This window comes from Bubalus kerabau, chromosome 4, assembly GCF_029407905.1.
Source record: "Bubalus kerabau isolate K-KA32 ecotype Philippines breed swamp buffalo chromosome 4, PCC_UOA_SB_1v2, whole genome shotgun sequence".
In the NCBI taxonomy this organism is placed as follows: Eukaryota; Metazoa; Chordata; class Mammalia; order Artiodactyla; family Bovidae; genus Bubalus; species Bubalus kerabau.
This window is the reverse complement of record NC_073627.1, coordinates 92815305-92842595: the sequence shown is the minus strand read 5'-3', so window position 1 is coordinate 92842595 and position 27291 is coordinate 92815305. Positions and strand designations below refer to the sequence as shown.

Genomic DNA, 27291 nt, shown 5'->3' with positions numbered 1-27291 from the left:
GTTTTCATTCTAATCCCAAAGAAGGGCAATGCCAAAGAATGTTCAAACTACTGCACAATTGCACTCATCTCACACACTAGTAAAGTAATGCTCAAAATTATCCAAGCCAGGCTTCAACAGTATGTGAACCATGAACTTCCAGATGTTCAAACTGGATTTAGAAAAGGCAGAGGAACCAGAGATCAAATGGCCAACACCCTTTGGATCATAGAAAAAGCAAGAGAGTTCCAGAAAAACATCTGCTTTATTGACTATGCCAAAGCCTTTGACTGTGTGGATCACAACAAACTGTGGAAAATTCTGAATGAGATGGGAATACCAGACCACCTGACCTGCCTCTTGAGAAATTTGTATGCAGGTCAGAAAGCAACAGTTAGAACTGGACACAGAACAACAGATTGGTTCCAAATAGGGAAAGGAGTACGTCAAGGCTGTATATTGTCACCCTGCTTATTTAACTTATATGCAGAGTACATCATGAGAAATGCTGGGCTGGAGGAAGCACAAGCTGGAATCAAGATTACAGGGAGAAATAGCAATAGCCTCAGATATGCAGATGACACCACCCTTATGGCAGAAAGTGAAGAAGAACTAAAAAGCCTCTTGATGAAAGTGAAAGTGAAGAGTGAAAAAGTTGGCTTAAAGCTCAACATTTAGAAAACTAAGATCATGGCATCTGGTCCCATCACTTCATGGCAAATAGATGGGGAAATTATGGAAACAGTGGCTGACTATTTTTCTGGGCTCCAAAATCACTGCAGATGGTGACTGCAGCCATGAAAGTAAAAGACGCTTACTCCTTGGAAGGAAAGTTATGACCAACCTAGATAGCATATTAAAAAGCAGAGACTTTACTTTGCCAACAAAGGTCCATCTAGTCAAAGCTATGGTTTTTCCAGTAGTCATGTATGGATGTGAGAGTTGGACTATAAAGAAACCTGAGCACTAAAGAATTGATGCTTTTGAACTGTGGTGTTGGAGACGACTCCTGAGAGTCCCTTGCACAGCAAGGAGATCCAACCAGTCAATCCTAAAGGAAATCAGTCTTGAATATTCATTGAAAGGATTGATGCTGAAGCTGAAACTCCAATACTTTGGCCACCTGATGAGAAGAACTGCCTCTTTTGAAAAGGTCCTAATGCTGGGAAAGAATGAAGGCTGGAAGAGAAGGGGACGATAGAGGCTAAGATGATTGGATGGCATCACTGACTCAATTAACATGAGTTTGAGTAAACTCCAGGAGTTGGTGATGGACAGGGAGGCCTGGTGTGCTGCAGTCATGGGGTCACAGAATCAGAAACGACTGAGCGACTGGACTGAACTGAACTGAACATCTGCATATCTGAGGTTGTTGATATTTCTCCCAGCAATCTTGGTTCCAACTTGTAATTCATCCAGCCTAGCACTGCTTGATGAACTCTGAATATAAGTTAAATAAGTAGGGTGACAGTATACAGCCTTGACGTATTCTTTTCCCAATTCTGAACCATTCCATTGTTCCATTTCCAGTTCTAACTGTTGCTTCTTGATCTGCATAAAGGTTTCTTAGGAGGCAGGTAAGGTGATCTGATATTCCCATCTCTTTAAGAGTTTTTCACAGTTAGTTGTAATCCACACAGTCAAAGGCTTTCATGTAATCAATGAAGCAGAAGTAGATGCTTTTTCTGGAATTCCCTTGCTTTTTCTATGACCCAGTTGTTGTCAACAATTTGATCCCTGGTTCCTCTGCCTTTTCTAAATCCAGCTTGTACATCTGAAGTTCCTGGTTCATGTACTGGATTGTGTTTGTCTTCTAAATTGATAAGGTCTTTGTGCATAAAAATTATTAGCTCATGTTTTGTCATATAATTTCTCTTAGTTAACTATCTTTAGATTTTGAATATGATACTTTTTTCATACAAATAATTTTAATTTTTGACACTGATAGATCTATTGTTGTCTTTAAATTTTCCCAGCTCCTACATCATATAAAGTATTCTAAATTTTCTTCTGTTGTCGAACAGTTTTTTTTTTGGCATTTACATCTGTAATTCATTTGTGTTTTTTTGTTGTATAGTTATAATGAAGTAGAAGTTTACATTTATTTTCCTCTAGTTGGATAGCCAATTATGCAAGCATTATTTGTTAGAGTATCATTCATTTTCCACGGCATTGAAACACCACCTTTATTCTTTCTAATCTGAGATCTTAGAAACGTGTAATTTCAATGTTCCTCAGTACAAATATTCACTTCAGTACCTGGAAGACAGTAAATCAGATCATTTTGGGAAAACAAATTATACTAAGTTGAAAGTTGTATATTAGTAAAAGGTGCCAGTTCCCTGAAAGTAGCATAAGACTACCAGAGACTTAATATGTACTTTTTTCTAGTAGGAAAAAGAGAAATAAAAAAATCTGTCTCCCACTAGTGTCACAAACAATGATGATTTTAATGTCAGTTTTTACTTTCAACTTTTTAGAAAGGAAGGAAAAAATTATAGTGAAAACATATGGAATGATATAAATCCTCAGCATAGTAGACTCTCTAATCTATTTGCTACTTTAAACGGGAAATTGTCCAAAAAATTGGTTTCTTGAAATTATGATAAAGAATCTGCCTGCCAGTGCAGGAGATGCAGTTTCAGTCCCTGGAAGATTCCTTGGAGAAGAGAAGGACAACCCACTCCAGTATTCTTGCCTGGAGAATTCCATGGACAGTGGAGCCTGGTGGGCTACAGTCCGTTGGATTGCCATGAGTATGACATGACTAAGAGACTGAGCATGCACACATATGCATATGTAAAGTTTTGTATATATTTAATTTCCCCATGATCTAGGTTCAATGATGTAGTCATGTGACTATATAAATTATTTAGCTTTCTTGAAACTCAAATTCTAATAGTTGTGATGAAAGCCAATTGTAATGTTTTCAATAAAACCTGTCTGTGCTAAATCTTGTTATCATAAATGTTAGGTGACACACTTAATTATGCCATTCTTTAGAAATGCTCACTATCAGGCCTTTTAATGCAACAATGAGTTAAGTATGCTGCTTCCTGTACCACAGTGCAGAGACAAGTGAATGCTGACAGCGCTACCCGCCAAATCCCAGGACAAGTCTCCAAATTGCTCAGCTACTACGAAAGAAGCAATTGACTCACCAGTGGGGTGATCACTCTTGCAAGCAGCACACACTTAATTGATCCTGTATGAGGGAGCAATCCTTTCCAGGAAATCCTAGGAACGGATTATTTTCTCAACAAGTAGAGACCAAGTAGTGGCGGTTTTTCAATGACTGAGAGACATTTGGCAGAACAAAAACTTGGAAATTGTGGTTTGCAAGGGTGTGTGCAAATCTCAACATAATGGGTCCTAGTCTAGGTATCTGGAGGTTAGCGTGACTGCAAGGATAATTGTTTTGTGGGTGAAAATACAAAGATACATATCTTAGCAACAAATAGGAGTTCTGGAGGGAAAATCAGGCTAAACCCTGAAATGGCAGAACCCTGAATGTTGATGTCATTTGTAAAGAACACTTTAGTACTCTCTAAAAATACACACAAGTGCTTGCAAAATTTCATGAATGCAACTCTCTCTCATTTGCTCCTGGCATGTTATTGAACTAATGCCCCCATTTAGGAGCCTAAGTATCTTTGAATGTCTGACAAAATTAGAGATCTCCAAGTATTAGGAGGGAGAACTTAGCTTTCTGAAAGAGGCAATAACTGTTGTTTCACACTTAATTATTTCCATGCTTTGTTCATTGTTAAATTTTGTTACAAACTGTGCAGTGGTAAAATGGAGAACAAAACTCTCAACAGCAGACTCCTTTAGGGCTGTGTTTAACTCTAGTCCAAGAAAAAAATAATATTTACATGTTATATTATGCCAGTGTTATAGATTATCTCACAGGGATCACTTTTCATTTCCATCCTTTTCATTTTTGGTGTTACTTATAATTGGGAGGGGGGATCATTTGTGTATGGAAACTTGACTTTGTTTACACAGTCTCCTCCATTTTATGTAGAGTAAAAGTATATTCCTGCCAATCATAACATTCTCTTCCCATCATTTAAATACTTTGCAATTTTCTATAAGCAGCTTCATATGTACTCTTACTTTGCGATTTAGTAAATTTTACACATAGCAATTAGACCTGGCAGGCCGTATTTATATAATAAAGTGTTACTTAGTACTTAACAATAATATCAGAGAGTAGGAGAGAAGAGTGTTTAACCTCTGAAAAAATGGGGTTGGCAAAATATTTGAGAATTTTACTGTTAATATGTTTGGCTTGTCCAATATTTGTAATAGAGGTTTCATTTGAGCTCCTATTTTTTCTACAATTTAAGGAAAGTACAAAGAACTCCAGGCATTCTTACCTCTGCTGGAATTTTATTGAGAGAGTCACTGAAGTCAGGGAAGGGTCACTGCCTCCAATCCTGGACTGTTCAGATGATGGTACACAGATTACTTAATATGTTTTCTCTCTTCTCTAAATCAGCTTCTACTCTACTGTGTTTATAGCATCGAACATTTGTTGTCTAGCCCTAGAAAATAAGACAGTTTTAGGTGTGGACAGTCATTCTTCTATGTGTTTACTAATTGCAGAATAGGGAAGAGTGGTACTGGCCTCTGGAAGTTCTTTTTTGAGTTTGACATCCAGTGTTAATTTCAGAAAACAAGTGGAAGAATCCTGAGGTTATATGTTGTAACTAACATCCAGCAGGCGCCTCTCTCTCTTGTTTTGAGTCCTTTCTTTTTTTTTTTTTTTTTTAGGAAAGTACTCTTTCCAAAAAATATATAAAAATATGAATCTTCCAAAGTCTTGAAAAATAGTATGTCTCTACTAAGTTAATGTTTAAACACTGTGTAAAGGGAAAGAATTACATCTCACCAAGTAAAGTAAACCTTCCTACAAATTCTTGTTACCTTGGTTTCTCCTTAAAGTTCCTTGTCTGTGTAGTAGCGCGTTAGTGCTCAAAACTCTAGTTACTGCATAGTCTGTTTCTTTTTCTCTCTCTTTGCAGATTTTTCCTTCCTAGGGCAGCATGGCAATGGCACCCCACTCCAGTACTCTTGCCTGGAAAATCCCATGGATGGAGGAGCCTGGTGGGCTGCAATCCATGGGGTCGCTAAGAGTCAGACACAACTTCACTTTCACTTTTCACTTACATGCATTGGAGAAGGAAATGGCAACCCACTCCAGTGTTCTTGCTTGGAGAATCCCAGGGATGGGGGAGCCTGGTGGGCTGCCGTCTATGAGGTCGCACAGAGTCGGACACGACTGAAGTGACTTAGCAGCAGCAGGGCAGCATGGTGTCCTTGCCTGTGTACATTAATCTACTCCCTTCTTCTGAAAGTGTTAGTTGCTCAGTCGTGTCCGACTCTTTGTGACCCCATTAACTGTAGCCCATCAGGCTCCTCTGTCCATGGAATTCTCCAGCCAAGAATACTGGAGTGGGTTGCTATTTCCTCCACTAGGGGATCTTCTCAACTCAGGGATTGAACCCTGGTCTCTTGCATTGCCAGCAGATTCTTTATTGTCTGAGCCACCAGTGCTTCCAGTGCTTTCAATTCTGTAGTTCTGTTCATTACTACCATGGTCAAAACAGAGACCCAAGTCCTATAGCATGCAACAGAGAATGTTTTCTTCTTGGCAGTAGGGTGGAGCAAATGCTTCTATGTTAATTTAATTTCATCCTTGTCACATGTATCACCGGGTATATATAGGAAACACACAGTAGAGGCCTCCTGGAGGATGGCCTCTTATATACTACAGATAGCCCAGTAGATTCAGAATCATCCAGCACTAGGAAAGCTAATGCCTAAAGTTTGCCTGCCATGATCAAAAGTTCTACAAAAGTATAGCAAGTTAACAGAAATCTCTGATGTTATTTGAAAATATTTAAATCTGCAGCAGATTTTCAGAATGTATAGTGAAAGTATTACAATTAGGGGGGAAACCAGTGAAAATGTAGAGTTTAGGTAAAAATGAGGCAATAATTGGAGTTTTGCACTTGGTTTCATTAACTGCCAACAATCCAAATGGTGCACAATGAAATCCATAAAACACGTTGCCAAGTTTCTGGTCAGTTGAAACTGCTATATTTCATTCTTCTCTGGTAAAAAAAAAAGTCTTCATTCTGGCTACGTGATATTATTTGTCTCATCTGGTTTCTTGGAGACTGAAGGCCCCTTCTTAACTGTACTAATAAATAGAAGAGTCACAAAGACACTGGGAGAAACGATGCAGCAACGCCACCCACTGAAGCCACTGTGGGAGTGATAACGGAAGACTGCAGGCCCCACAGATGGTAAAAGAATAAGAAGATGGGGAGCTGTTTTGGGGGTAAAATCTAACTTGCAAACTGGCTAGGATTCTGAGACGAGGTACTATGATGTGGTGGAGTGTGCTTTGGAATCACTTGGACTCACGTGTCCTCAGGCAAATGACTTGTTCTCTTGGAGCCAGTTTTCTCCTCTTTAAACATTGGAAGGGAAAATTTCTCTGCCTTTGACCTTGCAATTTAATGCGTTTCATCGACTCTAAGATGCCTTTTGTTCCCCCTACATTTTAACATTCTTGAAACGGTGTGTGCTTTGTAATCAATAGTGACTTACAATAACTGTTGTCTCAGTGTACTCATGTCGCATTGCCTGTGCCCTTATAAACATAAAATGTGCCAGTATCAAAACTACAAAATGTGAATGGGGGTCTTGGAAGAAAATCACAAGTGTATGATATAGTGGAACGGTGTTTTACCCTTCAAGATTTAATGATGATAAGGAAAGAGTGAGGAGGTGATGAATCAGATGTTTGGAGCTTTATCTACAAAGCTGAAGTCAAAAGCTAACTACATAATAGCAAAGCAGATTCAAGAACTCGAACTCAGTGCTCAGGTGCTCTGACTCTTTGGGACTCATGGACTGCAGCCCACCAGGTTCCTCTGTCTGTGGAGTTTTCCAGGCAAGAATACTGGAGTGGGTTGCCATTTCCTAGTCCAGGGGATCTTCTCAACCCAGGGATAGAACCTGCCTCTCCTGCATTGGCAATCAGATTCTTTACCATTGAGATACATGGGAAGCTCCAAGAACTAAAGACCAGTGGTTTAATTATTTGATGTAGTCTTTTAAGAAATGTAGCATCACCAGTGCCTTTGATGAATAGAGGAAAGTATTATATTGGAAAATGTGGACAATTCTGAGGGGGAAAGTGATTTAGAAGACAACCCCACAATATGCAGCAGGGTTAGGAAAAACTTAATCAACTCATTTTGCCCACATTTCCTGTGTATGCAGAAGCATGATATATAATTTTTAAAAAGTGCTCTGAGACTGTAAAATTAACATGTTAAATGACAAGAAAGCACAGTGTTTGTTTTTAAATGAAAATTGTCTTTGCTTTCTGGTTTTTAAAATATTTGTGTCTTAATGGCAAGTTGTCTTAAATTCAACAAGTTTCAATGTATCAATAGAAGTCTATCCACTAAAGCAAAAGATACTGCCCAATACCAAGAGATGTTTTTACTGGACACTGAGAGGGTGACTCTTTGGTTTTATGACTGCTGCCTCCCTGCCCCAATAAAAAGGACTGAAAAATTGCACTTATGGAAGTTGTTCATAATTAGGGAAGCTTTATAGCTTGTTCATAGAGTTTGCATAAACCCTGATGTAGAACCCTTACTAGAGCTAATTTGTTGTTGTTTAGATGCTCAGTTGTCCAACTTTTTTTGTGACCCCATGGACTTCAGCCTGCCAAATTCCTCTCTCCATGGGATTTTCCAGGCAGGAATACTGGAATGGGTAGCCATTTCCTTCTCCAGGGGATCTAACTGACCCAGGTCTTGAAGCCACATCTCCTGCATTGGCCAGTGGATTCTTTGCTACTGAGCCACCTGGGAAGCCCCTAGGATTAATTAATGTGTAGTAAATTATAAACGATTTATGAAAAGATCCCAGCCTAGTCTGATACAAAATAGTTGATATAATTATGGTTACCATTATTAATAAAAAGTATATAGTCTATGTATGAAAGAAACTCAAAGTGATTTTGGGTAAATAAACCAATTATTATACACTTTTATGAATCAATAAATTTAGTTACAGTATGGTAAATAGACCTGCCCAAACCATACAGTTTGCTATGCTAGAACCAGGGCTTGAATTAGGTTTTCCTGATTCAATTATTATCATGTGGCTTCATTTGTTGATTGCCTACTACATGGACACTGGGTGCATGTACAAAAATGTGTACAGTGTAGTAACATTACGTGTGCATTTGCTTTATTCAAATTCAACCAAAGCACCGGGAAATGTGAATGAGAGCAAGAGACAATTTAAGAGAGCAGCTAGTTCTGCCCACCTTCCCACTCAGTAAGCAGATGTCCAGAGTGAGTGTGAGGTTGGGGCTGTGAATGTTTCTTTTCCTCAAAAGCCTCAGCTTTCAAGTGTTTCTCATGATGTGAACCTCTCACCACACTGAGGATGATGATTGTTTTTATAGATGTGCATGTATCATACAATATCACCCTAAAACACAATTCAACTACTCCATCGAGTGTTTAACATGAAGATACAATCTGTTCTAGTGCAGGAAAAACAACTAGCTATGTTGAACTAACTGGTAGATTTAAATTTAATACACTTCTATGCAGAGTACATCATGAGAAACGCTGGACTGGAAGAAACACAAGCTGGAATCAAGATCGCCGGGAGAAATATCAGTAACCTCAGATATGCAGATGACACCACCCTTATGGCAGAAAGTGAAGAGGAACTAAAAAGCCTCTTGATGAAAGTGAAAGTGGAGAGTGAAAAAGTTGGCTTAAAGCTCAACATTCAGAAAACGAAGATCATGGCATCCGGTCCCACCACTTCATGGGAAATAGATGGAGAAACAGTGGAAACAGTGTCAGACTTTGTTTTTTCAGGCTCCAAAATCACTGCAGATGGTGATTGCAGCCATGAAATTAAAAGACGCTTACTCCTTGGAAGGAAAGTTATGACCAACCTGGATAGCATATTCAAAAGCAGAAATGTTACTTTGCCAACAAAGGTTCATCTAGTCAAGGCTATGGTTTTTCCCGTGGTCATGTATGGAGGTGAGAGTTGGACTGTGAAGAAGGCTGAGCGCCAAAGAATTGATGCTTTTGAACTGTGGTGTTGAAGAGTCTTGAGAGTCCCTTGGACTGCAAGGATTTCCAACCAGTCCATTCTGAAGGAGATCAGCCCTGGGATTTCTTTGGAAGGAATGATTTTAAAGCTGAAACTCCAGTACTCTGGCCACCTCATGAGAAGAGTTGACTCATTGGAAAAGACTCTGATGCTGGGAGGGATTGGGGGCAGGAGGAGAAGAGGACGACAGAGGATGAGATGGCTGGATGGCATCACTGACTCGATGGACGTGAGTCTGGGTGAACTCCGGGAGTTGGTGATGGACAGGGAGGCCTGGGGTGCTGCGATTCATGGGGTCGCAAAGAGTTGGACACGACTGAGCGACTGAACTGACTGAATGTTTGTTCTCTAGTGTGTTAACAAAACTACTTCATACTATGCTTCCTAGACCATACTGTGCTTCCTAGGCCAAAATATTTAAGAAATTTTCAAGGGTAATTTTGACTCTGTTTCTTAAAATCTTGGAGCTTGTGGTACATGAAAAAGGATACAATGATGGATGTGGGGATAGTGGATTGACAAGATGGATCAGAAAGGATAAAAACTGACAGGGAACCCAGTTAGAAGACTCCCACAATACTTGGAGCAAATGATAACAGAAGTCTCAACCAGTACAGTGGCAGCAAGGGCAGAGAAAAAGGGACTATGGAGCAGGTATGGAAGAGGCAGAAACAACAGGTAGGCAATGACTAGTTGTGGCCTCTTCTAGAGAAGGAAGAATTAAAGCTTACTCTGAGTTTTCTAATCTGGTAGATGAGGACAATGATTAGGATAAAAATGACAAGTGAAACAGAGAACTTACATGAATCATTTTATCAATTTGAGGGAATATTGAGTGGTCCCAGGTGAGGTCAGTTGTGGATATATTGAGCTATTTGAGTTAGCAGTGTTTGAGAGACAGCTGGGTGGAAAGCTCCAGTATGCAGAAAATACGAGATTTGTATTGGGGGGCATTGGGGGCTTCATATTTTAATCTAGTGAAGAAGATACAACTTTAATTAACCTGCCTTTGCTAGACTGAGAAGTATAGAATGAGAGAGTCTTGCATTTTAATATCCCAGATTACAATGGCTCTAACCCCACTAATTGATTGCCCAACCATAGCTCCACCCTGTCTCATTCTTTGTTCCCCAGAAAGCAGAACCTGATGCAAACCCTTGTGCACCACTTCACTGTTAGGGATTTTAACCCCAGGTTGCTGAAATGAGGGAAAAGGGGAGTGAGGCAGCAAAGAAGAGGAGCTGGCTTAAGAGTGTGTTTATTAGATTGCCAAAGCTTGGTATCAAAGATGATAGATTACCCAATCTCCCAAGATTCCATTGACATGACTAGTTCTCAGGGAAGCCCAGGGGGAGGAAGAGGGATTAATTTACTTTCTGGCTGCATTTCACCTGGGTCAAAGATTGCACTGTGGAGTTATAACTCTCTCAGGCTTTCAGGTGGTCTTGCATGGGTACTGCAGGGATCCCACTGCCTCTAAAGCCACAAAGTCTTATAAGGAAGCTCTCAGGTGAGGGCAACATGTGGGTGGTATGAGATGACTTTTGTGTTTTGCCCTGTGAACTCATGGCTGGTCACCAGAGCAGTGTCATGGTGGAAACAAATTGCTAATGGCTCTGGAAGATTGGAAAGGTCAAAAGGACCTCAGAGGGGTAAATTTCTAAACTAAAGCTGTCCCAGTAGATTCTGAGGATTCTGAGAGTCCCCAGAAGAATGCCTGAGAAGTGCCCATAAACCAGTCTGCCCACTTCATCGACTGTGCTCACTCCAGCTTTGCGCCATCCAACTGATGCCGCTCCGAGGTGCTCAAGAAAATGGCACTGCCTCTGCTGGCAGTGATCTTCAGGCAACAGTAGTGTCTGAGCAAGTTTGTGGTTCTGTGTTGCTGCCAAAGCCACTACTTGTGGGGTGTTAGAATTATTCTGGGTTCATGTGAGGGTTGGGAATGAGGAAAAGGACAAGAATCTAATCTCCAGCCTCTTTCCACACTTGTCACCAGCAGCTGAAAAACTCTGCTCTTACCGGTCACATGAAGTCCCACAGGACTGCTGCAACTTCTCCCTTCTGTTTCTCAGCTTCAGATCATCCCTCTCCTCACTCCACACACCAAAACAGTTCATGTTTCTCTCATGAACTCATCTCTATCCAAAGCAAACAAACAAAAACCACCTTCCAAAAAATTAACAAACCTATGCCCCACCCCCACCCCCACAAAACAAAGGCAAGAAGTTCAGAGAAGCAGTCTTAAGCAAAAGCAGGAATTTATGTGGGAATCCAGTACACTGAGTACCAGTGCTCAGGTAAGAATATTTTCAGTTTCTCTGAGGACCATGGGTAGCTACTTACTTTTCATATATGTCACCGAACGGGCCTATTCCAGTGACCCCCCACCCTCCTCCAAAGACTAGTCTTAGGCTCCAAATTAATTGAAGTCCCTTACCTTAGAGATAAAACCGCACAGAAGATAATCCTTGAAGTTAAATACTACTCGACTTAATAAATCAGTGTCTTAGCTTGGTTTTTCCCCAAAACAACCTGAGGCAAAGACTTGCAGCAGAAAATTAGTCTGGAAATTTGATCCCAGGGAGCAGAAGTTAGAAAGGAGTAAATTCAGGGAAGGAGAGGAAGCCAATCAAGAAGTCATTATCAAACTGTTTCCTAGTTAAGGGTGTCTTGGGACCTTGTGAGCAGCTGTTTGAAATGAACCACTCACCTAAGGGCTAAAAGAGAGGAGGAAGTGTTGATCTGTCTCTTGTTCCCCATTGGTCAGGAATGCCCTCAGAAGAGTGGACTTACCTGCATGTTTGTGTTGCAAGTTTTCTGCAAGCGGCCCATGTCAAGAAATACCTGTTAGGGACCCAAAGTGAGGTGCTGTGGGTTGCACCCATGAGAAACTGGCCAGAGCCTGCAAGGACTGGTCACCACAGCAGTGGCTACAGAGGGAAGTGGGGTTCAGAGGGTCTGAGTGGTACACAAGCAAATCTGATCCATCTGACACAAGGAGGTTTCCTTTATGAAGCAAGAAAAAAGAGGCCCAAGAACACAGATACACTTAGGAGTCTGGAGGAAAGATAGAAGGGGTTGAGAAGAGACCGATGAAAAGACACCAAAGAGAAGAAATAATAGCAATAATAACAGCTGCAGCTGTAAGAACCATAGCAATAGTAAAAATACTAATAACAGCAAGTGCTCTATAGATGTAGATGCTGGGAGGCACTTTTCTATAATTAATTCATTTAATGCACCCCTATGAGTTGGGCACAGTTATTTTCCCCATTTTATACATGGGGACACCACGTTGCTAAGAAGTTAGGATCAGCACTCTTGATTGGTGGAGACAAGCTTTGACTCTAGAGCCCGTACTCTTAATTACTTCATCACGCTGACCCAAGGAATATAAACATCCAGGAGAGGAGGGAATGGGATAATTTGACAAAGAAGGGAGTAGGCAAAGGTCAGTGTTACTTGTTAGGGAGAAGTGAATGAAGATAAAGAAAAGGCCATCTGATTTGTGACCAAGAGGTAATTGTCACTTTGGAAAAGAAGTTTGAGCTGAGTGGAGAGGGTGGAGTAGAGCCCCAGATCCATTTCTGAAGACATTTGCTAATAAAGGGAGCAGTGTATTATTTTAGTGTAATACTCCTTTGTCCTAATTTCCTCATAGAAGAGAGGGATTTTACATCTCGGGAAGGAGAAGGCAATCATCAGGACTCTGAATATTGCTAAGTTTGAAGAGGCACAGTTCTGTCAGGTACAGAAAACGCCCCTCAGGTGATGTCCCTCGGGCTAAATGTCATCAGTGAAAGGTTAAGGAGCAACACAGGACCCATCAGTGATAGACAAAGTCTTTGGAGAGAAGAATAATGAGTATATTTTCATTCTCTCTCTCTTTTTTTTTTTGCCCTTTCTGATTTCCTGCAAAATGGCAGAAAGGGACCGCTGTTGCCAGCCTTTTCTTTGCCTCCTCCCGCCTCATTATCTGAGGCCAGCCATTATGCTACATTTTCTGTGCCTTTGGATAGAAAAGCCAACTCTTCAAACCATAACGTTGGCAGCAGTTTTCTTCCTACAGTTTGTAAAAATTAGCTCACAAATCAAAAGAATATGAGCCAAACATGCCACAGCCATTTGGATTTACATGAAAGAGAAGCCATCAACACCTCCCTATCTTGGCTGATGAATGTATCTGATATTGCAGACTTCTTTCTTGGTTCTTTCATGACCGCAAGACCAAAGCTAATCACTCCAGTTAGACAAACTTCCAGATTATAGCTCTGAAGTCAACTCAACAAGTAACATATCCAGCAATGTAATTTGCCAAGTTTAATTCAGAGGTTGAGGGAGGGTGGTAGGTGGAGGGGAGACAGTTCCTGATTTATCACAGCAGCTAAAACTATACTTCAGTCTGAATACAAAACAAAGCAATAAAGCTAGATTCAGGGCATTCTAGCTTCTGATCATCACGCTTTACCAATATTAAAAAAAAAAAAGAAAAAAGAAAAAGAAAAACCTAAGTTAAGAACATTATCTTGTAGAAGCTCTCAAAATAGTTGCAAAATATGTGAGACGTCTTCAAAGGATTTAGTTAAATGTTTTTAAAAATCAAACCCAAAGAGAACTAGAATATATGCATAAATATTTACCAATTATGATGGTAGGGTAGTCTTTCTTGGAATGGAAAAGAAAAAAAATCATGTGGAAAAAGATTAACAGATTTCATCATACAAATACTTGATTTTTCTGTACTAAACAAAGACTGACTCAGTTCAGTTCAGTTCAGTCACTCAGTTGTGTCCAACTCTTTGTGATCTCATGAACCACAGCATGCCAGGCCTCCTTATCCATCACCAACTGTTGGAGTCCACCTAAACCCATGTCCATCGAGTCAGTGATGCCATCCAACCATCTCATCCTCTGTCATCCCCTTCTCCTCCTGCCCTCAATCTTTCCCAGCAGCAGGGTCTTTTCCAATGAGTCAGCTCTCCACATCAGGTGGCCAAAGTACTGGAGTTTCAGCTTCAACATCAGTCCTTCCAATGAACACCCAGGACTGATCTCTCTTATGATGGTCTGGTTGGATCTCCTTGCAGTCCAAGGGACTCTCAAGAGTCTTTTCCAACACCACAGTTCAAAAGCATCAATTCTTCGGTGCTCAGCTTTCTTCACAGTCCAACTCTCACATCCATACATGACTACTGGAAAAACCATAACCTTGACTAGACGGACCTTTGTTGGCAAAGTAATGTCTCTGCCTACCTGCCTGCTAATCCACTTCAGTTGTGTCCGACTCTTTGCGACCCCATGGCCTGTAGCCTGCCAGACTCCTCTGTCCATGGGATTCTCCAGGCAAGAATACTGAAGTGGGTTACCATGCCCTCCTCCAGGAGATCTTCCTGACCCAAGGATCGAACCTGTATCTCCTTCCGCTCCTGCATTGCAGGCAGATTCTTTACCTGTCCTAAGACAAATGGAGAAGTATGTTTTCAACATATATAATATGCAGATGATTTATAACCTTACTTTACTTTTAAAAGATACATTGGGATATAATTCACATACCATAAAATTTACCCAGTTTAAGTGTACAATTAATGGTATTTCGTATAGTCATCACTGCAATTAATTTTAGAATATGTTATTACCTCAAAAAGAAACCTCTGCCTATTAAAGATCATTCCCATTTCCTCCCATCCTATCAGCCCTAGGGGGTTTCCACTTTCTGTATCTGGATATTTTCCACTAAGGACATTTCATACAAATCGAATCAAACAAAAAGTAGTCTTTTGTGATTGGCTTCTTAGCATGTTTTCAAGGTTCAACCATTTGCAACATCTATTAGTACTTGGCTCCTTTTTTTTTTTCCCATTGAGATGTAATTCCCACATCATAGATTTAACCCTTTTAAAGTATACAATTCAGTAGTTGTTTTTTATATTCAAAAAGTCATGTAACCATCACCGCTATCTAATTCCAGACATTTTTGTCACTCAAAAAGAATTACCATACCCATTAGCAGTCAGTCCTCATTTCCCCCTTTCTTTAGACTCTGGTAACAAGGAGCCCACCTACTCTGTGGATTTGTGTATTCTGGATAATTCAAATCAATGGAGTCAGAAAATATGTGGTCTTCTTTTACTTGAAATACTGTTTTCAAAATTCATCCACGTTATAGCATGAATTGGTACTTCATTCCTTTTTAATGGCTGAATAATATTACATTATATGGATATGCCATATTTTATTTATTCATTTACCAGCAGATGGACATTTGCTGGGGTTTTCCACTACTTAGCTATTAAAAATAATATTGTTATGCACACCCATATACAAGTTTTATGGGTTTTTTTGTGAATATGTGTTTTCATTTCTCTTGACTATATGCCTAAGAATTTCTGGGTGATATAGTAAGTCTATGTTAAACCTTTTGAACAACTGTCTTCCTATATCAAGATATTCCCACCAGCAATTTATGAGGATCCTGACTTCCCTACATCCTCTTCAAAACTTGTTATGATCTTTTAGTTTATAACCATCTTAGTGAATGAAAGTGATACCTCATTGTGGTTTGGATTTGCATTTCCCAATACACTACTTTAATACTTTAATACCTAATGATGTTGAGAGTTTTTCATGTGTTTATTGATCATTTGTATATTTTCTTTGGAGAAATGTCTGATGACATCTTTTGTTCATTTCTTAATTGGGTTATTTGTGGTTTTGTTATTAAGTTGTAAGTGTACTATATGTATTCTGGACACAAGTCCCTTATCTGATAGATACTTTATAAATATTTTATCCCTTCTTTGGGTTGTCTTTTCATTTTCTTGACAGTGTTCTTTGAAACACAAAAGATTTTAGTCTGAAAATGTCCAAGTTTTTCATTTTGCTGGGGTTTTGGGTATTGCATTTAAGAATTCCTGCCTAATTCAAGGTCATAAAGATTTACCCATATTTTCTTCTAAGAATTTTATAACTTTTAGATCTTCTATATGTCTTTGATCCCTTTTGAGTTAATTTTTGTGTGTTATAAATTCTCTTGCTTTCTTTTACATGTAAGTCTCCAGTTGTCTCAGCATTATTTATTGAAGTGACTTCCCCAATGAATTATCTTGGCTTTCCTGTCAAAAGTCAACTGACCATAAGATATAAGGATTTATTTCTGGGCTGTAATTCTATTCCATTGACCTATTTGTCTATCCTTTTGCTAGTGATACTGTCTTAATTCCCATAGCTTTGCAATAGCTTTGAATTCAGGAATTTTAAGTCCTCCAAATTTGTTCTTTGTTTTTTTTTTAATATTGTTTTGGTTCTTCTGCATCCTTTAATTTTCCATACGAATTTTAAGATCAACTTGTCACTTTCCAAAGCTGTGATTTTGATAGGCACTATGTTATGGGGTCGCAAAGAGTCAGACATGACTGAGTGACTTCTGTGTGTGTGTGTGTGTGTGTGTGTGTATGTTGAATCCATAGATCAATTTTGGAAATATTACCATCTAAACAACATTAGTCTTTGCCCTAGAAACATGGGATATCATTCCAATTAGGTATTCTTTAATTTCTTTCAATGATTTTTTGCTGCTTTGAGAATACAAGTTTTGTGCCTCTTTTGTTAAATTTTGTTTTATTCCTAAACATTAAATTTTAATGCTATTTATAAAGGAATTCTTAACTTCATTTTTATTTTTTGTATTGTATAAAAATACAATTGATTTCTGAATTATGATCTTATACAGATACCTTGGTGAAACTGCTTGAACTTGTTCAAACAGTTTTTTAGTAGCTGCCTTAGGATTTTTATATACAAAATTATGTTATCACAAACGGTTATACGTCTTATATCCTTAACTTTTAAGAAGTTCTTTCAAAGCAACAAGAAAAAGACAAACACCCTAACAAAAATTGGCAGTGAATGTGAGTACATAGTTCACAAAAGAACTGTACATGGCCAGTAAGATACACTTAACCTCACTAGGAATTAAAGGGGTGCAAACTTAATCAATATGATACTACAATTTGCCTGTGAAAATAGCAACACTTTTAAAAAAGGAATAATATCCATTTTTGACCAGAATCCTACACTTAATTGAGTGGACAATTCTCCTGTAGTGTTATTTGGGGATGTGTATTAATTGTTTTAACGATGTCTACAATGTTAATCCGATAATTCTTATTTCAGAAATTTATTCTAAAGAACTAATCAGAGACGTACATAATGATCTATGTACAAAGAGACTCATAAAGCATTATTTGTAATATAGAAAAATGGAAAAATCTCAGATTCTTGACAATAAAAAACAGATTCATATTCATACAATGGAATACTACAATATCATAAAAAATTAATTGCTTGAGATGTGCCTGGTCATAGGAACAGGCCCCTGATATATTATTAAGTGAAATAAACATACATATTATAATTCCAATTTTCTTCAAAATTACTTTGTGTATGTGTGTTATGAGTGTAAATATATAAACATATACACATAGTGGTTTATTGCTGAATGAGAAAATGTGAATTTCATGTGATTTATTTTCTTCTTTGTACTACTTTTATTCTCCAAGTTTTAAATTTATACTCATTTATTACTTTTATAATAACAAAAAGCCATAAAATCATTAGAAAAACTTATTGAGGCTGATGTTCTGATCCATAGAGCCTCTATAGCTAGGACAATTGAAGTGGTATCAAAAACCAGATTCTTCCAAGTGGGAAGGCTGTGCTATGCAAGTGTAGCTAAATACAAGTAGAGAAACTGAAAATTTTCTGACCTCTGTTGCCAGCCTTGAACATACGGTACGTGCATGTTCAGGCTCTAAGTCGTGTCCCACTCTTTGCAACCTCATGGACCATATTCTGCCAGACTCCTCTGTCCATGGGATTTCCCAGGCAAGAATACTGGGAATATTCCAATAGTGGGTTGCCATTTTCTTCTCCAGGGCATCTTCCCAACCCAGGGATTGAATGGTATTTTTCCCCTGTGTTGGTTTATTTGACTTTTTTCCCTTGTGAAGACTCACCTAAAGAGAATTAAAAAGTATGTCTGCTTCTCAGGCTCTCTGCCCTGGAAAAAACAGACCTCTGATATGATTCTAAAGTATCTAGCATTCTATACACTATCTCACTCCCACAAGTAAATGGATTTTGCACTTCAGGACCAATAAAGGGATTGATAGGGGCTTCTGAGAATCAGAAAATGTGGCGTTGACTGGACTAAAGAAAGGAAGAAGGCAGACACTGAGAAAGGAACAGCCTTGGAGGCTAGTGAGTCCAACAGAAGCCCAGGTTGAATTTACTTTCTGGTGAGGTGGCTGCAAGGTACACCTCGTGAGGCTAAATAACAACCTTGGCTGCCTGGAATGTGCAGATTTGGGGAGCTAGGTTTGGCCTGAAAGACTGGAGACACCTGACTTTGTTCTAAATGGATTAGGCTGCCCACCGTGAAACTCGGCAGTGACAGTGATGAACTGAAGGCCTGAGTACCATTGTTTCAAATGTTCTGGACAGCATCAGTCCAGAGATTTTTCTGGACCCTAGGAATGGTGTGTGAGACCTCCCCTCCTGTAATGATACTGTGCCTCTCCACAATCTGGCAAGTAGTGACTTAGGCCTAGAATTTAAAAGTAATATACTCTTTCCTGCATCTGAGTATCATGGATGGGATTCATAGCTATTTGGCAGTCATAAACCAAAATTAGCAAATTATCAATGCTTGCTGAAGGCTAGTTCAGCATTTTCCTAATAAGTCTGGCAGAAGTATAGTAATTTGGCTTCTACTCTGTGAGGTATTAGGAATTCCTACTAGTTTCAGAAAGAATGCAGAGTTATCTGTGTATAATTATTGTTGACTGAAACTTTCCATGATTTTCAACTTCCAATCTCTTAGCTTTTTCATTATTTCACTAATTTTAAATTTTACTGTTAGTTTTGCTTCACCCTTATTATTTTTGTTTGCTGTGGTTTGTTCAGTTCACCCAGTGATGCATATGATGATGTGTGTTTACATCAACAGAATTGTACCCTGCAATTTCTCCATATATAAATAGATTTTTAGACATCTGTGGGTCACTCTATATCAAATACCCATCCCTTGTTGCTAAACAGGTGTTTGTATAATAATTATGACTCCTCCCTCAATCAAATTGAATAGTGGAATTTGATTGTGATTGTCAATTTTTTTTTTCCTGCTAAAATTTGGAATGGGTGGAAACTTACTTACTAAATGAGACTTGATCAGTAAGTTTGGGGATTTCCTTATAGCTCAGTTGGTAAAGAATCTGCCTGCAATACAGGAGACCCCAGTTTGATTCCTGGGTCAGAAGATCCACTGGAGAGGGGATAGGCTACCCACTCCAGGATTCTTGGGCTTCCCTTTTGGCTCAGCTGGTTAAGAATCTGCCTGCAATGCAGGAGACCTGGATTTGATCTCTGGGTTGGGAAGATTCCCCTGGAGAAGGCTACCCACTCCAGTATTCTGGCCTAGAGAATTCCATGGACTATACCATGGGGTTGCAAAGAGTCGGACACGACTGAGTGACTCTCACTTTCACTCAGAGTTCGTAACTACCCTGCCGTCTCTGAGGCTCTTGGCTTCTTCACTTTTTCCTTCCCTTGCCTTTTTGCCTTAGAAGTTATAGAAACAAGAGATGAAATTCCAGTTTATCAGTTTCAGTGTTGGAACCATATGTTTTGCATTTGATATAAAAGTCATGAAGAGGTATTAGCTTATACAAAGTAAAAAAAAATTTTTTTTGATGTGTCAACAGCAAAAATTCTGTGAGGTAAATCACTTGTGATGATAAGTTTTAAGACTTGATTTATACCTTGCAAGTCAGCTATTCCTTAGCATTGATGCTAAATTTTATTTGGGGCAATGTTTTAAAATTATGAAAAAAAGTTATTTTTAGTACTTAAAAATTTAGAAAATAATGTAATGTATATCGTACCTAGCACCCACAATTAGTAACTATTAACATTTTATAATAGTCCCTTCTTTAATTTTTTAAACTAAAACATTTCAGAGATAGCTGAAGCTTCTCTTCTTATAGTTCTGTTTTCCTTTTTCTCAGGACAAGCATGTGCATAATTTTGATATACAACTGACTTCTGGTACAAGTTTCTATACTATTGTTACATAAGTGTGTTTTCCTAAACTAAAGCATTGTTGTATGTTTTTAAATTTTGTTTATTTTTTAGTTGAAGGACAATTGCTTTACAGAATTTTGTTGTTTTCTGTCAACCATCAACATGAATCAGCCATAGGTGTACATATGGTGTCCCCTCCCACTTGAACCTCCCTCCCATCTTCCTCCCCATTCCACCACTCTAGGTTGATACAGGGCCCTTTTGTTTGAGTTTCCTGAGACATACGGCAAATTCCCATAGCAAGTGTCGATGTTACTCTCTCCATACATCTCACCCTCTCTTCCCCTCTCCCCATGTCCATAAGTCTGTTCTCTATGTCTGTTTCTCCATTGCTGCCTTGCAAATAAATTCATCAGTACCATCTTTCTAGATTCCATATATATGTGTTAGTATACGATATTTACCTTTCTCTTTCTAACTTACTTCACTCTGTATAATAGGCTCTAGGTTCATCCACCTCATTAGAACTGACTCCAATATGGTCCCCTTTATGGCTGAGTAACATTCCATTGTGTGTATGTACCACAACCTCTTTATGCATTCATCTGTTGATGGACAACTAGGTTGTTTCCATGTCCTAGCTATTGTAAATAGTGCTGCAATGAATATTGGGGTACATGTGTCTTTTTCAATTTTTGTTTCCTCAGGGTATATGGCTATGAGTGGGATTGCTCGGTCATATGGTGGTTTTATTCCTAGTTTTTAAAGGAATCACCATACTGTCTTCCATAGTGGCTGTATCAATTTACATTCCCACCAACAGTGCAAGGGGGTTCTGTTGTGTTTTAAAATTTACTTAAATGACACTATAAAGTACATGTCATTCTGTAACTTTGTTTCTCATTCATCATTATGTTTTTGGAATTTGCTTACACATACAGATTTAGTTATTTATTTTATGTAGTTCATTATTTGGGGCTTCCCTGGTGGCTCAGATGGTAAAGAATCTGCCTGCAATGCAGGAGACCAGCGTTCCATCCCTGGGTTGGGAAGATCCCCTGGAGAAAAAGAATGGCTATCTACTCCAGTATTCTTACCTGGAGAATGCTATATATAGAGAGCACCTTTTATTTTTCCATTCAACTACTGGAGGGCCAATCAAAATTTATTCTGTAAGTTATCAACATAGCTATCATGTCCTACAGGAAGTTTTCTCTATCTCTTCCTTCTTCTCACCATCAAGTTATGGTAAATGTCCTTCTTCCTCTTTGCTTGTCCACCTGTATCATAGATTTCATCATATATTATTGAAAATGACTCCCTTTGTCTTAGATTATAGACGCCTCAAGATCAGGGATCCTGTAATCTGTTCATAGTATTCATGGTGCAGACCCCAGGCTAGCACTGTGCATGGCACATGGCTGGTGCTTTGGGATAAATGGATGAATAAATGATTTTCTGCCACAGAATAACTTATGTCAACGACTTGCTGATGTAGCTTAAAATGAAGGTCCCAAACCAGGCCTTCATGAAGCCACAGTGTTCTATCTGCCAAACTTAGTTTTTCCTTCTAGTTGAATAATGGCAGCCTTTTATCCTTTGAGGTTACAGCAAATTAATCTAATGGATACAGTATTCTTAATCTTAAGTTTGTTAAGCATTTGCCACCTGATACCACTTGGTCATAGTAAAATCTAACGTTAAATGGTATCTGCTTTTATTCTAAATTATGCAATTATTTTAAAATAAATAAATCACAATTTTCTGATATTTCATAACAAATACATTGTCAGGTGTCCTGCCACTTGAGTAAATATGAGAAGCACTGTGTTTACTACATAAAAACATAGGTACTTAAGTTACCCTCTGCTGCTGCTGCTGCTGCTAAGTTGTTTCAGTCGTGTCTGACTCTGTGCGACCCCATGGACTGCAGCCTACCAGGCTCCTCCGTCCATGGGATTTTCCAGGCAAGAGTACTGGAGTCGGTTGCCATTGCCTTCTCCAAAGTTGCCCTCTACTTTCATTAATAATGTTTTTTTTTTTAAAAATACAATTCAAAGTAGTCAATTTCCTAAAGTTAAAAAATAGTCTTATAGGTATAAAGGGATATTCTTTTCCCAGGAGAAAAACCTTATAAAAGTTAAAGTAATTATTATTATACATTCTGACTTCCTCAGCCTAGCCAACTTGGTAGTGGCAAGAGTTCATTCAGAGGCTTAGTGAGAAGGAAGCAGCTCTAGGCACAGCCCACCAGCCATCCCCCTGTTGCCATGGATACCAGTGAAACCACGACTTTTCTTATGGACTGCCAACCTATCCCTCATTTCTCCCTAGATGCTTGGAAGACCCGAACTTTAAAACTTCCTATGCACACAGGAATAGAAGAAAGGAGCTATCTCCCCCACCATAATTAAAATGCTTCCACTCCCAACTGTATATGCAACCTTGATAAGGATGATGTCCTAACTCTTTGCCCACTTACCAATCCCTCTCCACACTGTCTCTGGTCTCTTTACCAACAAAGGGAGAGGAAGAATGGGTCATGAAAGAAGAATGTCATCTCTGTGGGACTGTTCAGAACTCTTGTGGGGGGCATTGGACTTTCCAATGTCTTTCCAATGAAGTGCTTAAACAAATCTTCAAGCCAATTTTCTAATGTTATGGGGCAAGGGGACCTCAGTTAGCATATGGATTGCACGTGCATTAGCCTCTTTATTCCTCCCCACAACCCTAAAATGTAAGTATTATTTTATCCATGCTTTATAGATAAGGAAACTATAGTCTGGAAAACTTAGTAATTTCTCCCAAATCTAATTAGAGATGGAATTGGAATTTTTACCCATTATATAACATGGCCTCCCTATCAACACACATTTTAATGTACTAGCAAGATGCTATTTGCTTATGAAGTATCCCTATAAAAGTCTAGAGTGGACTGATAAAAGGATATTAACCCAAACAAATGGGTTTGCAGAGGGGTTGTCTTTTTTCTTTTTATAGTTCATCTATTTAATTCATTCAAACAGCATTTATTGAACATTTATTTTATTCTAAGCATTTGATGAAAAAGATACATGGTTTCTACCACTGAGTGGTATATATATTTATATAATTATGATGGCGTCTCATAGGTATCCCAGGAACGGAATATGCAAAGTATATGGGAGTCAGCGGAGTGGATGACAACTTTATAGAGGGTTGTACAAATCTTCAAAGAAGAGAAGACATGTTAGATTAATCTATGAAATCGTGTAGGCTTCCCTAGTGACTCATTGGTAAAGAATCTGCTTGCAATGCAGGAGACACAGGAAATGTGGGTTCAATCCCTGGGTCGAGAAGATCCACTGGAGGAGGGCATGGCAACCCACTCCAGTATTCTTGCCTGGAGAATCCCATGGACAGAGGAGCCTGGCGTCCTACAGTCCATAGGGTCACAAAGAGTTGGACATGAATGAAGCAACTGAACATGCAAATATATGCATGAAATTGTGTAGAATGAAGGAGTCATGATGAAAGACATGGTTAAAAAACATTAGTTCTTTATCTGATGTGACTTTGGGCAACTAACAATATTTCTGAGTCTTATGTCTCCTCATGATGAAGACAAAAAAATATATTCCTCACCCAATTGACGGAAAGATTATACATAACAGTGGGAGTGATCGTTATAGATGGTTGAAGAGGTAGTTCATGAACAGAGAAAGTGAAAGTGAAGTTGCTCAGTCATGTCTGATTATTTGCAACCCCATGGACTGTAGCCTACCAGGTTCCTCCATCCATGGGATTTTCCAGGCAAGAATACTGGAGTGGGTTGCCATTGCCTTCTCCAGGAGGTCTTCCCCACCCAGGGATTGAACCCGGGTCTCCCGCATTGTAGGCAGACACTTTACCATCTGAGCCACCAGGGAAGTCATCAGTGGGAGTGGTCATTATAGATGGTTGAAGAGGTAGTTCATGAACAGAGAAGCCCCAGTGAAAACCTTAGTGATGCTGCAAGCCCTTACTGGTTACTGCTGTCAGCTATACTGCCCCTAGACCAGAGACTATTGCTCTTTTAACTTGCATATTCAAACAACAGATCTGCAGATTTCTGTCCCAGACTTACCCCTAGATACAAAGCTGGGGAGATGGACTTGTAGCCCCTCTTCTAGAGAAGTTCTATGCTGCTTTGGGGACCAGACAACTGGCAGTGAGACAGGGAAGGGAGAAGAAGGGCCTGCAATCTATTACTCACCCCACCTCCCATCCTCTTCAGAGAAATTTACACAGTCCTCCCAGTTTTACTCCTTTGAGTCCTTTCTCAGGTCCAGGCCACTTTTCTAATTTTTTTTTCCTTAACTGTTCCTCTAGAATAATAAAAATTATTAATGTTATGAACACAATTTCTTTGGCTTGAGTAATTTTACTGAGTATGGATATGCCTATGCTTGATTCAGCCAAATTTATATAAAATTTTTCTCTAAGTCATCTATGACTGAGTGGGGATCACAGAATAGTGGCTCCTTTCTGCTTGCCACTGTTCTAAGTATTGTAATTCTATTCACTCATTTCATCCTGATGACATCCTTGCGAGGGAGGCAGTCATCACCCCACTTTTACTAGTAGGAAAACTAGAGCAGAAGAACACAAAGCAATGCGTCCAAAGTCAAGTCGTTGGTAGTGGCAGAACAACTGAACCCTGGCAATCTACTATGTACTTTTAACCACCATGCTATCCTGCACCTGTAGAGAATATTCAGCCAATATCTATATACATGATGTTTAAGCAAAGAAGCTAAATTTTAGGTTGGCCTCAAATCAATCTTTTGACCTGTGCTGTGGTACCAGTGGTTTTAATTATATTAAGTTGTTTTTTTTTTGGTGTAATCTTTGGATTGATGCCTAGAGAGTAAAAGAGAATAAAGATAATAAGTAGGTCAATATGTAACTGGCTTGTTTTGATTACTCTGAAATGCTCCATTTTCTAAGATGACATCTTGGCCTCAACAACTTTGTGGCACAATTCCAGGGTATTTACATAATCCAGTCATTTGAAAGAAGGGGAAGGGGGGTACAAGGGAGGAAGAAGGAGAGAGAAGGAGGAAGAGGAAGAAAAAGAGAAGTACACAGAGATTAAGTGGGGTGGAATTTGCAGGAGGAAAAAAGTGATCAAGCCTCTAGAAGTGTGGAGTAGATACAGAATTTAAATGCCTTTTGACATTATTTAGAAATTTGTGTGTGTGTGTGTTAGTTGCTCAGTCGTGTCTGACTCTTTGCGACCCCATGGACTCTAGCCCACAGGGTCCTCTGGCCATGGGATTTTCCAGGCAAGTAACAATAAAAGAAAAGATCTCAAGATTAAAAAGTGGATATTAAGCAAATTAGAGAGGTTGCCAGTGATATCCACCAATTTATCAATGTTCCTTGGAGTCCCCTATGCTTTGCTTGATCATTTAAGTAATGTCTTCTAATTCCTTTTCCAAACAGCCACCCTGAACACATTAACACTGATATTGGTCAGGCCCAGCCGATTCAAACACCATTTATAGAGCAGGATGTTTTGTTAAGCTTACCAATAAGACAGATTTTTGAAAAATCATTTTATTTACTTGCAAGAATAAGTGGTTTTATGATTTCAAGTATCAGAGTTATTCAACATACACCTTATCTTCTTAAATGGAGTTTCATCTTGGGGAACTTTTAAAACAAAATCTGTAGAGCTGGAATTATCCAATGGCTAGAGAAGCCATTCAGCAAAGAAAGGGAAAAGCAAATCATGTTCTCTCAATATCTAGCTCGGTTAGGTTACCAGTTATTGATTTAGTCTGGGATACAGTTGCATTAAATCTTCTTCATTATACAAGTCCTATATATCTTTTTAGCTTCTCTATCTATGCTTTAATCTCTGAGTTCAAAATGAAGCACAACATGCACATACCCTTTTAAATGTTCTTGTGTAACTGGGAGCATGTTTGTTCAGAAAGTCTCTCCCAGCATTGTGATTTGATTTGGTTTGGCCAGGAGTTCCTCTAATAATTAAAACATCCTATCAGAAAAAAAAAAACAACAAAAAAAAAACAAAAAAAAAAAACAACAAAAAAACATCCTATCAGAGAAATGCAAATCAAAACCACTATGAGGTACCATTTCACACCAGTCAGAATGGCTGAGAGCCAAAAGTCTACAAGCAATAAATGCTGGAGAGGGTGTGGAGAAAAGGGAACCCTCTTACACTGTTGGTGGGAATGCAAACTAGTACAGCCACTATGGAGAAGAGTGTGGAGATTCCTTAAAAAACTGGAAATAGAACTGCCTTATGACCCAGCAATCCCACTGCTGGGCATACACACTGAGGAAACCAGAATTGAAAGAAACACATGTACCCCAATGTTCATCACAGCACTGTTTATAATAGCCAGGACATGGAAGCAACCTAGATGTCCATCAGCAGATGAATGGATAAGAAAGCTGTGGTACATACACAATGGAGTATTACTCAGCCATTAAAAAGAACACATTTGAATCAGTTCTAATGAGGTGGATGAAACTGGAGCCTATTATACACAGTGAAGTAAGCCAGAAAGAAAAACATCAATACAGTATACTAACGCATATATATGGAATTTAGAAAGATGGTAACAATAACCCTGTATACAAGACAGCAAAAGAGACACTGATGTATAGAACAGTCTTTTGGACTCTGTGGGAGAGGGAGAGGGTGGGATGATTTGGGAGAATGGCATTGAAACATGTATAATATCATATATGAAATGAGTCGCCAGTCCAGGTTCGATGCATGATACTGGATTCTTGGGGCTGGTGCACTGGGATGACCCAGAGGGATGGTATGGGGAGGGAGAAGGGAAGGGGGTTCGGGATGGGGAACACATGTACACCCATGGTGGATTTATGTTGATGTATGGCAAAACCAATACAATATTATAAAGTTAAAAAATAAAATAAAATAAAAAAATAAATAAAACATCCTACCATTTACCCTGTATGGCCATCTGACCTGAAAACCATTCAACATCAAAATCCTTTTGTTTGTGATTTCTTCTTTGGACTATT

General features: G+C 39.0%; 1 long non-coding RNA gene across 2 annotated transcripts; it reads right to left on the bottom strand.

Annotated features, from left to right (window-relative positions):
* Window positions 1–571: 571 nt before the first annotated feature.
* On the bottom strand, window positions 572–13526 carry LOC129651548 (uncharacterized). Of its 2 annotated transcripts, XR_008714189.1 has the most exons (4): window positions 11597–13526; window positions 4362–4529; window positions 3141–3216; window positions 572–2238 (listed from the first exon to the last, which is right to left on the bottom strand). It is a non-coding gene; the product is annotated as an uncharacterized LOC129651548 (long non-coding RNA). The 2 variants fall into 2 exon arrangements; XR_008714190.1 differs by lacking the exon at window positions 3141–3216 and having other exon boundaries at window positions 11597–11845.
* Between the last annotated feature and the right edge of the window lie 13765 nt (window positions 13527–27291).